Below are 15,077 nucleotides of genomic sequence, written 5' to 3' on the forward strand. Positions count from 1 at the left end.
GAAAATGGCTTTAGGCAACCAGCAGAACTTTTTCCCCACCACAAAGGATGAACACTGTTGGGCTAATTATACATCTGTCTTTTGCATTTATTGCAGCAAGTTCCTTCAGGCTGTGGTTTCCAAGGCAGGCTGCTCCTCAAAATCACCTGGGGAGTTTAAAAACAAAAACAAAAACAAAGAAAGATTCTTTTCTTCCATTTCAGAGCTATAGAATCAGAATCCCAGCCTTGGAGCATGACATTTTTCAAAAGAATCCCCCTAGAGCAAGTATAGTAAAATGCTAACGGTAGGATCTAGGTGCATGCTTTCACTGTAAAATCCTCCCAAACTTACTGTACGTTTGAAGTTTTTTCATAATGAAATGCCAATGCTAAAATAAAAGGATACCCAGGTGATTCCGTCGTGCAACTAGATTGGAAGACCAAAGGGACACATGGTTAATTTACAAATATATTCTTAACATCCTTCTCTATCATGGTACTTGTCACATTGCATTATTGCTGTTCATTCACCAAATGAAAGATCTGTGAGCTTCCAGTAACTTGCATAATCCTCTGTTAGGTGCTAGGAATTGGGGAATGAAAAAGAAGTCTTCCTTAAAAACATCATGAAATTTCATTTTATACCCATCAAATTGGCAACGTTTAAAAGTCTGACCATAGCAAGTGTGAGCAGACTGAAACAGTGGGAAATTTGGGGCACTGCTGGTTGGAGTGTAGATTGGGTTCATTGCTTTCGGAAAATAATTTGGCATTATCTAGAAAGGGTGAATCCCGTTCCTAGATATATCTCTAAGAGAAAAACGAGGTCCAGGACGTGCATTCAAGAATATTCACATCAGCATTGTTCGTGATGGCATAACACTGGATGTGACCAAAATGTCAATCAAAGTAGAAAACATAAACTGTGGAGAATACACACAATGAAATTCTACCAAGAGGTGAAAATAAATGAGCAGTAGCTACTTTGTAACAATATGGATGAACATTATCTTGGGTGAAATACCTAGGTCAGAAGCAAGCCCCATGAGAATGCATATATAAATCCCATTTTTTTAAAGTTCAAAATCAATACTTGTGAATAGCCCATACCTTGTGAATAACCAATTCAAGGACTGTTACCTCTAGGGGTACAGGAGGTGAAGGGATTGGGGAGTTCAAAAACAATTCATTTTATTGTTCTTTAAGATGTACATACAGGTGATAAATATACTTTTGAAGGTATGATCTATTTCATAGGAGAAACATTTTTTTAAAAGACACCATTGTAGCCCTAGAAAAACTGGTGGCCTGATGGGGTGTGAAGAATAAATAACTCTAGAATAATGTGACAGGTGCAGGAGCTACAGTGTACAGGGAGTGTGTGCCTGAGCCCCACCTCCTGAGAGGTCAGGGAAGGGGGAGGGGGACACTGAAGAAAGGAAGAGGGACTGCTGACCAGATCAAAGGGAGAGAGAAAGTGAGCTCCTTGGGAAGGGACAGAGGAGAACCAGAGGCACCCCAGAGCAAATCCTGTTGTTAGAACCCAGGCCCCTACTTCTGGACCTGATCCTGTCAAACCTGTGAGCGACTGCCTTCATGCTTTCTCTATATCAAGACAATGCCCTAGGTACGGACTAGAACCCCACATAATCTTTTCCTAGGGAATGAGGATATATAAGCTTAAAGTCAAGTCACAAAATGTTGTGCAAATGTACTGTTACTTTATGGGCCCAAACCTGGGTTAAAAAAAATCAGTAAAGTCAATATATAACCATTCCATGGGGTCACCTTATAATGACATTTCAGTGGTTCTTTGTGTATAAGGTGATAACATTTATTTACTGTAAATACTATTAGGAGCTATAAATGAGAGTAATAGTAAAAATCCATAAAATAGTGAATTTGCATGTTGATAGGATGTTTTATTATGAAGTCACTCAGCTATGGATAAAGTGACAGACAGACTGCTTAAGAAATATTCAGTTACAAACAAGCATTGACCTGGCGGAAGTGAAGGAGAAGGTAGCTTACAAATTGCAGCTCATTATTTACTTTGACAGATGAACACATCTGTTTAACCTTCATGGATTGAAACAGGCCACCAGTCTACCCTTCACTGAGTGGCCCACCCATTTCCATGCCCCCACTTCCACAGACATAAAATTAATTCCATTTGGCTACACTAATACTTTTTTTTTCATTTTTTCTTAATATCTTTATTAGAGTATAATTGCTTTACAATAGTGTGTTAGTTTCTGCTTTATAACAAAGTGAATCAGTTATACATATACATAGGTTCCCATATCTCTTCCCTCTTGCATCTCCCTCCCTCCCACCCTCCCTATCCCACCCTCCCTATCCCACCCTCCCTATCCCACCCCTCTAGGTGGTCACAAAGCACCGAGCTGATCTCCTGCTGCTATGTGGCTGCTTCCCACTAGCTATCTATTTTACGTTTGGTAGTGTATATATGTCCATGCCACTCTCTCACTTTGTCCCAGCTTACCCTTCCCCCTCCCCGTATCCTCAAGTCCATTCTCTAGTAGGTCTGCCTCTTTATTCCCGTCTTGCCCCTAGGTTCTTCTGGCCATTCATGTCTTTTTCTTTTTTCTTTTTAGATTCCATATATATGTGTTAGAATACGGTATTTGTTTTTCTTTTTCTGACGTACTTCACTCTGTATGACAGTCACTAGGTCCATCCACCTCACTACAAATAACTCAGTTTCGTTCCTTTTTATGACTGAGTAATATTCCATTGTATAATGTGCCACATCTTCTTTATCCATTCATCTGCTGATGGACACTTAGGTTGCTTCCATGTCCTGGCGATTGTAAATAGAGCTGCAATGAATATTTTGGTACATGACTCTTTTTGAATTATGGTTTTCTCAGAGTATATGCCCAGTAGTAGGATTGCTGGGTCATATGGTAGTTCTATTTGTAGATTTTTTTTTTTTTTTTTTTTGCAGTACGCGGGCCTCTCACTGTTGTAGCCTCTCCCGTTGTGGAGCACAGGCTCCGGACGCGCAGGCTCAGCGGCCATGGCTCACGGGCCCAGACGCTCCGTGGCACATGGGATCTTCCCAGACCGGGGCACGAACCTGTGTCCCCTGCATCGGCAGGTGGACTTTCAACCACTGCGCCACCAGGGAAGCCCTATTTGTAGTTTTTTAAGGAACCTCCATACTGTTCTCCATAGTGGCTGTATCAATTTACATTCCCACCAACAGTGCAAGAGGGTTCCCTTTTCTCCACACGCTCTCCAGCATTTATTGTTTGTAGATTTTTTGATGATGGCCATTCTGACCGGTGTGAGATGATATCTTATTGTAGTTTTGATTTGCATTTCCCTAATGAATAATGATGTTGAGCATTCTTTCATGTGTTTGTTGGCAATCTGTATATCTTCTTTGGAGAAATGTCTATTTAGGTCTTCTGCCCATTTTTGGATTGGGTTGTTTGTTTTCTCCATATTGAGCTTCATGAGTTGCTTGTATGTTTTGGAGATCCAAGATCCAAAGGATTTTGGAGATCCTTTGTCAGGTGCTTTGTTTGCAAATATTTTCTCTCATTCTGAGGGTTGTCTTCTTTCTTGTTTATGGGTTCCTTTGCTGTGCAAAAGCTTTTAAATTTCATTAGGTCCCATTTGTTTATTTTTGTTTTTATCTCCATTTCTCTAGGAGGTGGGTCAAAAAGGATCTTGCTGTGATTTATGTCATAGAGTGCTCTGCCTATGTTTTCCTCTAAGAGTTTGATAGTATCTGGCCTTACACTTAGGTCTTTAATCCATTTTGAGTTTATTTTTGTGTATGGTGTTAGGGAGTGTTCTAATTTCATTCTTTTACATGTAGCTGTCCAGTTTTCCCAGCACCACTTATTGAAGAGGCTGTCTTTTCTCCACTGTATATTCTTGCCTCCTTTATCAAAGATAAAGTGACCATAAGTGTGTGGGTTTATCTCTGGGCTTTCTATCCTGTTCCGTTGATCTATATTTCTGTTTTTGTGCCAGTACAACACTGTCTTGATTACTGTAGCTTTGTAGTATAGTCTGAAGTCAGGGAGCCTGATTCCTCCAGCTCCGTTTTTCTTTCTCAAGATTGCTTTGGCTATTCGGGGTCTTTTGTGTTTCCATACAAATTGTGAAATTTTTTGTTCTAGTTCTGTGCAAAATGCCAGTGGTAGTTTGATAGGGATTGCATTGAATCTGTAGATTGCTTTGGGTAGTAGAGTCATTTTCACAATGTTGATTCTTCCAATCCAAGAACATGGTATATCTCTCCATCTATTTGTATCATCTTTAATTTCTTTCATCAGTGTCTTATAATTTTCTGCACACAGGTCTTTTGTCTCCTTAGGTAGGTTTATTCCTAGGTATTTTATTCTTTTTGTTGCAGTGCTAAATGGGAGTGTTTCCTTAATTTCTCTTTCAGAGTTTTCATCACTAGTGTATAGGAATGCAAGAGATTTCTGTGCATTAATTTTGTATCCTGCTACTTTACCAAATGCATTGATTAGCTCTAGTAGTTTTCTGGTAGCATCTTTAGGCGTCTCTATGTATAGTATCATGTCATCTGCAAACAGTGACAGCTTTACTTCTTCTTTTCCGATTTGGATTCCTTTTATTTCTTTTTCTTCTCTAATTGCTGTGGCTAAAACTCCAAAACAATGTGAAATAATAGTGGTGAGAGTGGGCAACCTTGCCTTTTTCCTGATCTTAGTGGAAATGGTTTCAGTTTTTCACCATTGAGGACGATGTTGGCTGTGGCTTTGTCATATATGGCTTTTATTATGTTGAGGAAAGTTCCCTCTATGCCTACTTTCTGGAGGTTTTTTTTTTTTTTTTATCATAAATGGGTGTTGAATTTTGTCAAAAGCTTTCTCTGCATCTATTGAGATGATCATATGGTTTTTCTCCTTCAATTTGTTAATATGGTGTATCACGTTGATTGATTTTCGCATATTGAAGAATCCTTGCCTTCCTGGAATAAACCCTACTTCATCATAGTGTATGATCCTTTTAATGTGCTGTTGGATTCTGTTTCCTAGTATTCTGTTGAGGATTTTTGCATCTATGTTCATCAGTGATATTGGCTTGTAGTTTTCTTTCTTTGTGACATCTTTGGTTTTGGTAACAGGGTGATGGTGGTCTCGTAGAATGAGTTTGGGAGTGTTCCTCCCTCTGCTATATTTTGGAAGAGTTTGAGAAGGATACGTGTTAGCTCTTCTCTAAATGTTTGATAGAATTCGCCTGTGAAGCCATCTGGTCCTGGGCTCTTGTTTGTTGGAAGATTTTTAACCACAGTTTCAATTTCAGTGCTTGTGATTGGTCTGTTCATATTTTCTATTTCTTCCTGGTTCAGTCTTGGAAGGTTGTGCTTTTCTAAGAATTTGTCCATTTCTTCCAGGTTGTCCATTTTATTGGCATAGAGTTGCCTGTAGTAATCTCTCATGATCCTTTGTATTTCTGCAGTGTCAGTTGTTACTTCTCCCTTTTCATTTCTAATTCTATTGATTTGAGTCTTCTCCCTTTTTTTCTTGATGAGTCTGGCTAATGGTTTATCAATTTTGTTTATCTTCTCAAAGAACCAGCTTTTAGTTTTATTGATCTTTGCTATCATTTCCTTCATTAATTTTTCATTTATTTCTGATCTCATCTTTATGATTTCTTTCCTTCTGCTAACTTCGGGGGTTTTTTGTTCTTTCTCTAATTGCTTTAGGTGTAAGGTTAGCGTGTTTACTTGAAATGTTTCTTGTTTCTTAAGGTAGGATTGTATTGCTATAAGCTTCACTCTTAGAACTGCATGTGCTGCATCCCATAGGTTTTGGGTCCTTGTGTTTTCATTGTCACTTTTTTCTAGGTATTTTTTGATTTCCTCAGTGGTCTCTTGAATATTAAGTAGTGTATTGTTTAGCCTCCATGTGTTTGTATTTCTTACAGTTTTTTTCCTGTCATTGATATCTAGTCTCATAGCATTGTTGGTCGGAAAGGATGCTTAATACAATTTCAATTTTCTTTTTTTTTTTTTTTTTAGATGTTGGGGGTAGGAGTTTATTAATTAATTAATTAATTTTTGCTGTGTTGGGTCTTCGTTTCTGTGTGAGGGCTTTCTCTAGTTGTGGCAAGCGGGGGCCACTCTTCATCGTGGTGTGCGGGCCTCTCACTATCGCAGCGTCTCTTGTTGCGGAGCACAGGCTCCAGATGCGCAGGCTCAGTAGTTTTGGCTCATGGGCCTAGTTGCTCCGCAGCATGTGGGATCCTCCCAGACCAGGGCTCGAACCTGCCTCCCCTGCACCAGCAGGCAGACTCTCAACCACTGCGCCACCAGGGAAGCCCAATTTCAATTTTCTTAAATTTACCAAGGCTTGATTTGTGATCCAGGATATGATCTATCCTGGAGAATGTTCCATGAGCACTTGAGAAGAATGTGTATTCTGTTGTTTTTGGATGGAATGTCCTATAAATATCAATTAAGTCCTCTTGTTTAATGTATCATTTAAAGCTTGTGTTTCCTTATTTATTTTCATTTTGGATGATCTGTCCATTGGTGAAAATGGGGTGTTAAAGTCCCCTCCTATGATTGTGTTACTGTCAATTTCCCCTTTTATGGCTGTTAGTATTTGACTTGTGTATTGAGGTGGTCCTATGTTGGGTGCATAAATATTTACAATTGTTATATCTTCTTCTTGGATTGATCCCTTGATCATTATGTAGTGTCCTCCCTTGTCTCTTTTAATAGTCTTTGTTTTAAAGTCTATTTTGTCTGATTTGAAAATTGCTACTCCAGTTTTCTTTTGATTTCCATTTGAATGGGATATCTTTTTCAATCCCATCACTTTCAGTCTGTATGTGTCCCTAGGTGTGAAGTGGGTCTCTTGTAGACAGCATATATATGGGTCTTGTTTTTGTATCCATTCAGCCAGTCTATGTCTTTTGGTTGGAGCATTTAATCCATTTACATTTAAGGTAATTATCGATTTGTATGTTCCTATTACCATTTTCTTAATTGTTTTGGGTTTATTATTGTAGGTCTTTTCCTTCTCTTGTGTTTCTTGCCTAGAGAAGTTCCTTTAGCATTTTGTTTTGTTTTGTTTTTATAAATTTATTTATTTATATATATTTTTAAATTTTGGGCTATGTTGGGTCTTTGTTGCTATGTGTGGGCTTTCTCTAGCTGTGGTGAGTAGAGGCTGCTCTTTATTGTGGTGTGTGGGCTTCTCATTGCAGTGGTTTCTCCTGTTAGGGAGCATGGGCTGTAGGTGCATGGGCTTCAGTAGTTGTGGCTCGTGGGATCTAGAGGGCAGGCCTAGCACTTGTGGCACACGGGCTTAGTTGCTCCGTGGCATGTGGGATCCTCCCAGACCAAGGCCCGAACCTGTGTCCCCTGCGTTGGCAGGTGGATTCTTAACCACTGCACCACCAGGGAAGTCGTAGCATTTGTTGTAAAGCTGGTTTGGTGGTGCTGAATTCTTTTAGCTTTTGCTTGTCTGTAAAGCTTTTAATTTCTCCATCAAATCTGAATGAGATCCTTGCTGGGTAGAGTAATCTTGGGTGTAGGTTTTTCTCCTTCATGACTTTAAATATGTCCTGTGACTCCCTTCTGGCTTGCCGAGTTTCTGCTGAAAGATCAGCTGTTAACCTCATGGGGATTCCCTTATGTTATTTGTTGTTTTCCCCATGCTGCTTTTAATATTTGTTCTTTGTATTTAATTTTTGATTGATTAATATGTGTCCTGGCATGTTTCTCCTTGGATTTATCCTGTATGGGACTCTCTGTGCTTCCTGGACTTGATTAACTATTTCCTTTCCCATATTAGGGAAATTTTCAACTATAATCTCTTCAAATATTTTCTCAGGCCCTTTTTTTTCTCTTATTCTTCTGGGACCCCTATAATTCGAATGTTGGTGTGTTTAATGTTGTCCCAGAGGTCTCTAAGACTGTCCTCAGTTCTTTTCATTCTTTTTTCTTTATTCTGCTCTGCAGTAGTTATTTCCATTGTTTTATCTTCCAGGTCACGTATCCATTCTTCTGCCTCAGTTATTCTGCTATTGATCCGTTCTAGAGATTTTTTTTTTTTTTCGGTACGCGGGCCTCTCACTGTTGTGGACTCTTCTGTTGCGGAGCACGGACACGCAGGCTCAGCTGCCATGGCTCACAGGCCTAGCCGGTCTGCGGCATGTGGGATCTTCCCAGACTGGGGCACGAACCCGTGTCCCCTGCATCGGCAGGTGGACTCTCAACCACTGCGCCACCAGGAAAGCCCCCTTCTAGAGAATTTTTCATTTCATTTATTGTGTTGCTCATCACTGTTTTTTTGCTCTTTAGTTTTTCTAGGTCCTTGTTAAACGTTTCTTGTATTTTCTCCATTCTATTTCCAAGATTTTGGATCATCTTTACTACCAGTATTCTGAATTCTTTTTCAGGTGGACTGCCTATTTCCTCTTCATTTGTTAGGTCTGGTGGTTTTTTGCCTTGCTCCTTCATCTGCTGTGTGTTTCTGTGTCTTCTCATTTTGCTTAACTTACTGTTTTTAGGGTCTCCTTTTTGCAGGCTGCAGGTTCGTAGTTTCCGTTGTTTTTGGTGTCTGTCCCCAGTGGCTAAGGTTGGTTCAGTGGGTTGTGTAGGCTTCCTGGTGGAGGGGACTAGTGCCTGTGTTCTGGTGGATAAGGCTGGATCTTGTCTTTCTGGCGGCCAGGTCCAAGTCTGGTGGTGTGTTTTTGGCTGTCTGTGGCCATGTTATGATTTTAGACAGCCTCTCTGCTAATGGATGGGGCTGTGTTTCTGTCTTCCTAGTTGTTTGGCATAGGGTGTGCAGCACTGTAGTTTGCTGGTCGTTGAGTGGAGCTGGGTCTTGGCGTTAAGATATTGATCTCTGGAAGATTTTCACTGTTTGATATTACGTGGTGCTGGGAGGTCTCTTGTGGACCAGTGTCTTGAACTTGGCTCTCCCACCTCAGTGGCACAGCCCTGACGCCTGGCTGGAGCACCAAGAGCCTGTTCTCCACACGGCTCAGAATAAAATGGAGAAAAAAAAAGAAAGCAAGAAGAAAATAAAAGTAAAATAAATAAAGTTATTAAAATAAAAAGATAATTATTAAGAAAAAAAACTTTTTAAGTAATAATAAAAAAAAAAAAACAAAATTGACAGACAGAACCCTAGGACAAGTGGTAAAAGCAAAGCTATACAGATAGAATCACACACAGAAGCATACACATACACACTTACAAAAAGAGAAAAAGGGAAAAAATATATATATCATTGCTCCTGAAGTCCACCTCCTCAATTTGGGATGATTCGTTGTCTATTCAGGTATTCCACAGATGCAGGGTACATCTAGTTGATTGTGGAGATTTAATCCACTGCTCCTGAGGCTGCTGGGAGAGATTTCCCTTTCTCTTCTTTGTTCGCACAGCTCCTGGGGTTCAGCTTTGGATTTGGACCCACCTCTGCGTGTAGGTCGCCTGAGGGCATCCGTTCTTCACTCAGCCAGGACGGGGTTCAAGGAGCAGCTGATTTGGGGGCTCTGTCTCACTCAGGCCGGGGGGGAGGGAGGGGCATGGAGTGCGGGGCGAGCCTGCGGCAGCAGAGGAACGAGCCTGAGGAATGCCGTGCGTTCTCCCCGGGAAATTGTCCCTGGATCACGGGACCCTGCCGGTGGCGGGCTGCACAGTCTCCCGGGACGGGCGGGGGAAGTGTGGATAGTGACCTGTGCTCGCACACAGGCTTCTTGGTGCCTGCAGCAACAGCCTTAGCGTCTCATGCCCGTCTCTGGGGTCCGCGCTGATAGCCGCGGCTTGCAACCGTTTCTGGAGCTCTTTTAAGCGGCGCTCGTAATCCCCTCTCCTTGCGCACCAGGAAACAAACAGGGAAGAAAAAGTCTCTTGTCTCTTACGCAGCTTCAGACTTTGTCCTGGACTCCCTCCCAGCTAGCTGTGGCGCACTAGCCCCCTTTAGGCTTTGTTCACGCAGCCAACCCCAGTCCTCTCCCGGCGCTCTGACCGAAACCCGAGGCTCAGCTCCCAGCCCCCGCCTGCCCCGGCGGGTGAGCAGAGAAGCCTCTCAGGCTGGTGAGTGCCGGTCGGCCCCGATCCTCCGTGCGGGAATCTCTCCGCTTTGCCCTCCTCACCCCTGTGGCTGCGCTCTCCTCCGCGGCTTCGAAGCTCCCCCTGCTCCACCACCTGCAGTCTCCGCCCGCGAAGGGGCTCCTAGTGTGTGGAAACCTTTCCTCCTTCACAGCTCCTTCCCACTGGTGCAGGTCCCGTCCCTATTTTTTTGCCTCTGTTTTTTCTTTCGTTTTTTTTTTTTTTTTTGCCCTACCCAGATATGTGGGGAATATCTTGCCTTTTGGGAGGTCTGAGGTCTTCTGCCAGCGTTCAGTAGGTGCTCTGTAGGAGTTGTTCCACATGTAGATGTATTTCTGATGTATTTGTGGGGAGGAAGGTGATCTCCGCGTCTTACTCCTCCACCATCTTGAAGCTCCTCCTCCAGACTCCACTAATACTTCTTGATACCCTCTACTTTAGTGCTTCTCATTCTTTCCAACTTTTTATGTCATGGTACACATAGAAAAAATAATATTGGTACAACACAATGGAATAAACTGGAGGAGACTGGAAGGCACCTATCTGTGGGAATTAGTGGAAAATTTGCATCTTCTTTATATTATAAAATTATGAGACAAATAAATAAATGGAATATTACAATGGAGTATTATTCAGCCTTCAAAAGATGGAAATCCTGAAATTTGCAACAACATGGGTGAACCTGGAGAGCATTATGCTAAATGAGATATGCCAGGCAGAGAAAGACAAATACTGTATAGTATCACTTGTATGGAGAATGTTTTTAAAAGTCAAACTAAAGAACCAGAGAATAGAAAATTGGTTGTCAGGGGTTGGAGGTGGGGAAAACAGGGAGAGGCTGGTAAAAGGGTATAAACTTCCAATGACAAATAAGGTCTGAGGATCTAGGGTATAATATGGTGAGTATAGTTGATAACAGTGTGTTATATAACTGACATTTGTTGAGAAAGTAGAACTTAAACATTCTCACCAAAAAAAAAAAAAAAGTAATTATGTGAGATCATGGATGTGGTAATTAATTCAATATCTTCACAATGTATATGTATATCAAAACATCATGTACACTTTAAATATCTTACTATCTTATTTGTCAATTGTACCTTAATAAAGATGAAAAAACCCCAAATTTACACCTGTTGAAATTATAGTCAAAGAATGTAACAAATTCTCTGTTGGGCAAACTATTTTTGCTTTGACAAATTTCATATTGAAATGTCTTGTGATAATATGAATGGATTTCTAATTTTCCATGTGTTTGTTTCCTAGAGCTGTTAAAACAACATGTCACACAAAAGGTGGCATAAAATAACAGAAATGTATTCTCTCACAGTTCTGGAAGCTAGAAATCTGAAGTCAAGGTGTTGGCAGGGTTGGTTCCTTCTGAGAGCTCTGAGGGAGAATCAGTTTCAGGCCTCTCCTAGCTTCTGGTGATGGCCAGCAATTCCTGGCATTCCTTGGCTTGTAGATATATCCCTCCAATTTCTGCTCCATCTTCCCACGGTGTTCTCCCTCTGTGTGTGCCTCTGTGTCTCTTGTCATCTTCTAAGGACACCAGTCATATTGGATGAGGGGCCTACACTACTCCAGCACAACCTAATCTTAACTAATTACATCTGCACCAACCCTACTTCCAAAAAAGGTCACATTCTAAGGTACTGGGGGTTAGGACTTCAATACATCTTTGGGGGCAGGGGGCACAATTCAAACCATAACATCATAGAACTTTTCCAAAGCAAGCATTTCAAAATAACAGTGAAACTCCAACTTGCAGTGTAGGCACACATGGTTAGACAGTCACCCTGAACCAACTTGGACACCATTAAAATAGTGTACCAGTTGCAGAAAGGAGAGACACATCAGTATATGTGTAGACAGATTTGCGATTCCTGGAGTCTGTTTTCTGCCTTCCACCCTCAGCACCAGCCAGCTCCACTTCCAGCACCTGAAACATGACCATCACCAGCTGACTCACTGAGCCTTACTCATGGGTGCACTTCAGCCGGTCGCTGACCGTGGGTATCCCGAGGCTCCAGTGCACTGTCACCGTGGAGCAGCACGTGCTGCAGGCCGGTGGGGATCTCAGTGGTCGGACCCCATTCCACTCTACTGCAGGAGTTCCAGCAAAGGCTGCTTTGTGGCTGGAGAGGCTGCCCTGGGGTTCCAGACTCTTTGGTCAGCATGGATACCCTGTGGAGGACAGAGCGTTACCCTGAGGCACTCCTGAGGCTTCTTTGTGGCATGCTCACGTCTAAACTGTAGCACCTGGTGGTAAAGCTCTATTCTCCTGCCTTGGTCTCTGTTCTGCTTCTACTTGTCTGACCGTTCCTCCCCAGCTTCCTTTGCTGGTTCCTGTTTTTCCACTTGCTCCTGAAAAGTTGGTGCTCTCCAGAACCCATCGCTGACCTCAGTTCCTCTTGCCCACTTACTCTGGTTGGACAGTGAGCCCCCTGGCACCCAAGTCTCCTTCCTGAGCTTCAGACTCTACATCCAACTGCCTCCTGGACATGGATGCTTCACAAGTGCCTAAAACTGAACATATTCCTGCCCACCTCCACCAGCTGAATTCTTTGTCCTTTCCTCATTCCCCAAACCTGCTCTTTTGAATCAGCGGCTCTTCCGTTAACACGTTGGCCAGTCAGAAATTAAGCTGCACCTTTGATGCTGCCTTTCTGTTGGCCAAAGGAGTTCATCAGGCACCATGTCCACATTCCTTGGTGTGGTTTACAAGGTCCCTGGTGGATTTCTTGGTCTCCTTCCTCTCCAGCCCTATCTCCTCGCCCTGTCCCTCTTCCTTAGCCAAACAGAATTACATGCAGTTTTCTCACTCCTCTATGCCTGTGCATTTGCTCTTCCCTCCATCTGCCTCCTATACCTTCTACCTTTGCATACATCCTTTAAGATGCAACTTAAATGCCACTTCATCGGTGCACACAGAGATGGCATCAACTCTACAAGAGGAGGGTCAGAGAAAACTTCGCAAATAAGGTTTTCATTTACAAAATTAAAATCTCTCAAATATTATTAGTCATTTTGATGGTAAATTGTTAGTAATTAGTAGAATTATTAGTCATTTTGTTATTAAAGTCTAGAGACGTGGTTCTCAAAGTGGGGGGGTCCCTCAATCAGAAGCATCAGCATCACCTGGGAATTTGTTAGAAACATGAATTCCCAGCCTCCACCCCAGACCTACTAAATCAGGAGCTCTGGGATGGGGCCCAGCAATCTGTGCTCTAACAAGTCTTCCAGGTGGTTCTGGTGACAGCTAAAATTCGAGCTCTATTAGTCTAGATCTGGCCAAAAAGGAAAGGGAAGATGCACTTGCATTGTGAATTTGGCCTCTGTAGGTAGCTAAACGGGGCTACCCTTGGCCAAGACCTGCACCTCTCTCCTCTCTCTCCCAGGTACAGTCACTCATCTAACCGACTTAATGCATATTCAGGTTGGTTTCTTACCCAGCAGGAAGACTCGAAAATGCTCCCTGAATGGAACGAAATTGGTCTCAATATCAGAGTGTTGGTGTTCATGGTCCACATTCTTCATCTCTTTTTCTTTTTCATTTCTTCGCTAGGGCTTTCTTTGTTTCAAATCATCAGCCTCAATTGCCTCGCATGATTTCTCATTCAATGGCAAACTAGCCAGTAACATATGACCGCTTCCCAAGAATACAAAACTCAATGTCACCAAAACTGTCCGTATTTTCCAACCTCCAAACTATTCATATGTGTCTGTCCTCCTTTGTTCTGCTTATCTTCCTATAAAGGACTTCAGGACAGGTTCTCTGGGCAGAACCTGCGTTCACGCTTATCCTCCAACTTGCTTTTAGGGCTTTGTCGTGCTCCTCCTAGTCATGAGGAAAGTAAAAGAGGTTAGTAAACTAGAATAGAGAACACAGGAATAGATCCCCAGTAAATACAGGAGCTTAATATCTGGCAAAGGAGATTTAATTCAATGGGAAAGATTTAATGGGAAATTTGATGGTGCTGACCTAAATGGATACCTCCTGGAAGAAAATGTAGTTAGCTCCCAATCTCAAACATTTGCAAAAATTAGTTCTCGATGGAGTGTTTACATGTAAAAAGTAAAATAATAAAAATCATATAATTTAGCATGACCGCGGATTGGAGGAACCTTTTTAACAGAGGTAGGAAGTTAATTGTCTATAAGAGAAAAGAAATATTTTAAGCAAAAACAAATTAACCAGTTTTGAACGGTAAAAAAATATTTTAAAAATTAAGTAACCAGAAAAATACAAGCTTCATATAGGGGAAACACTAGGGAGTGATGAACAGTATGGCGAGTGCAGAGTCCTGTCCAAAGGGGCCAGCAACTACTTAGGTCCAGCAGACGCACTGTTGCCATGCGGGGCTGTGGGCACAGTGCAGCCAGATATTCTTGTCCTTAAATCCCCTTCTACTCAGAAAGTTTATAATTTCTACCTGAGTTGTCTACTGGTGTCCCAAACTCAAAATGTCAAAATAAAAATTATCCTTGTCTCACCAAAATATTGTTCTTCTCCCTCTTTCTCTCTTCACACACACACACACGCCCACACACACACACACCCACACACACACACAGACATCAACATCCATTCATGCCTGGCACTTTATGTAAATGTATATTTTTCATTTTCTTCTCTTGCCCAGCTCACTCCCTACTCCAATTCAAGCTGTCACCACTGCTGTTTCTGTCCCACATCTTTACCCACTGTCATTTCTCTTATATTCCTTCACATTCCTATACTCACAGGGGCCCTGGCCCTAGATACTCAGGACTTCTCATATGGACTATTGTTATAGTTTTCAAACTGGTTCCCTGCTTCCCACCTCAACCGTTCTAGTCCATCCCATCCACGATGGCAAAGTCCCATTCCTAAGGAACAGGTCTTTTCAACCAACTCCTGGACCAGAAACCTTCGATACTTCCCCATCACTAACTGAATGAAGGGTGAATGCTCAGCCCTCCCACCAATATCCTCAGCCTTCTCAACCTCAGCTCCTCTGCTCTCGCTA

Source organism: Phocoena sinus, chromosome 6 (assembly GCF_008692025.1).
Source record: "Phocoena sinus isolate mPhoSin1 chromosome 6, mPhoSin1.pri, whole genome shotgun sequence".
In the NCBI taxonomy this organism is placed as follows: Eukaryota; Metazoa; Chordata; class Mammalia; order Artiodactyla; family Phocoenidae; genus Phocoena; species Phocoena sinus.